This window comes from Pediculus humanus, genomic scaffold (genome assembly GCF_000006295.1).
Source record: "Pediculus humanus corporis 1103172107761 genomic scaffold, whole genome shotgun sequence".
In the NCBI taxonomy this organism is placed as follows: domain Eukaryota; kingdom Metazoa; phylum Arthropoda; class Insecta; order Psocodea; family Pediculidae; genus Pediculus; species Pediculus humanus.
In genome coordinates, this window is record NW_002987359.1 from 339 (window position 1) to 2,229 (window position 1,891).

The window sequence follows — 1,891 nt, forward strand, 5'->3', positions numbered from 1 at the left end:
ATTATTTTTTTTTTTTTAAAAATATTATTATGATCTCTTATGTAACCTTTACAAAAAAAAAAAAGAAAAAAGTCATTGAGTGTGGGTAACGGTCAAAGAATTTTTTAATTAAATTATTATTAAGTTTAATTAATATTTCAAAATATATATGTTTACCAGGAATCTGATTCCTCCGTGGTAATTAATTATGTTAATTAAAAGTTATTGTATTGAATTATTCGATCGACATTTTTTTTTGGTCATTTATACCGAAAAAGTGTTTTGCAATAATATTATAGGGTTTATTTTAATTGTTTATAATTCAAATTTTTTTTGTCCACAGATAAAAAATTAAAATTAATGTTTTGTATTTGTTTTCTGCTCCCTTATAAATATATATAATTAAAAATAATTTAATTATCACGAGGAAGAGGTACCATGCATACGATTTAAATTTTTGAAATCTACGTTTTATACTAAAAAAGAAAAATACTTTTTGTTTTAAACGAATTTTACATAAATGTTTTTTTTTTATTATTATTATTATTATCATTGAGAACGTTTATTTATGTGTTTAATGTTTTAAAAGAAAAGAAAAAATAAGTTGCTTTAAGCATTTTACTTCATCTTTGTACGTTTTATGTTAAATGTTTAAATATTTATAACTTAGATTATATGTAAAACATAATAAATTTTATATATGTTTATATAAATAAATATATATGGATTATTATTATGTAACATGTGATTTCCAACAAAAATAAATAAACAAACAGTTTTTTGCATGTTCAAATTGACAAAATCATTTATGTAAAATTTCATTTTATGTTTAAAAAAAGTAATTTTCAATTATATTAAAAAACAATAATTAAATTGCTAATAAAAATTTTGTTAGCAAAAAGTTAAACATATATATATATATATAATACTAAATCATTTGTTGAATTGTTTTTTATTATTATTATTATTATTAATGATTCGATTTTTGTACTAAATGTGTATAAAAAAAATTGTTTAAAATGAAATCTATACTATTGATACTATTTGTTTTAGTTTATTTGATTGTTAATGAGAAAGAAAGAGAGAGAGGGAGGGGAAAGTGTTTTTAAAAGAAAATTGTTTTATTTTCTAGAAAATGTTTTGTTGTAAAGAAAGTGGGGGGAGAGAAAAGAAAGAAAAGAAAAGAAATTTAAGACAAAATGTATTTTTATAAAAGAAAAGTTTTTTTTTTTTTTTATTAAAAAGTTAAAAGGTCACAATTATATTATAGCCTTTTGTTGTTAATTCGAAATTAATGTGCATTAAATATTTGTTTAAATTTTTTTTGTCAAATATTGTTTTTTAAAAGTTACAAAAGAAATAAGAATGATAAGTTAATTAGTTTTATATATATATAAATATATGAAATATGAGTAGGTTAAATATTTTTACACATTTAAATAAATGTGATAGATAAGAAAAATGGCGGAAAAGTTATAGAAAGTAACGGTTTTTTTTTATTTTATTTCGAAACTCGTTAATAAAATATATAATTTTAATTATAGTAATTACTCAAATCTTATTATTCTTATATATATTTATATATATACCGTTGAAAATTTCTTTTTTAGTTTATTCATAATTTTTAAATATATACGCTCATTGTATATTTGGATTTGATTTTTTTTATATGCATTGTTTCCGTTTGTCAATCGATTCGATTTATAATAACTTATTTAAATAAAAAATTTTTAAAGTAAAAAAAAAAAGAGGAAATATGAACGTATACAAAATTTATTTTTAATTAATTATGAAAGATTTTTAAATAATTATTTTTGGCGGCCTTGTGTGAAACGGATTCAAGATTAATAGTTTAAAAAAAAAAAAGTGTAATTCTATTTTTAATACTATTATTATTAATGTAAAATTATTT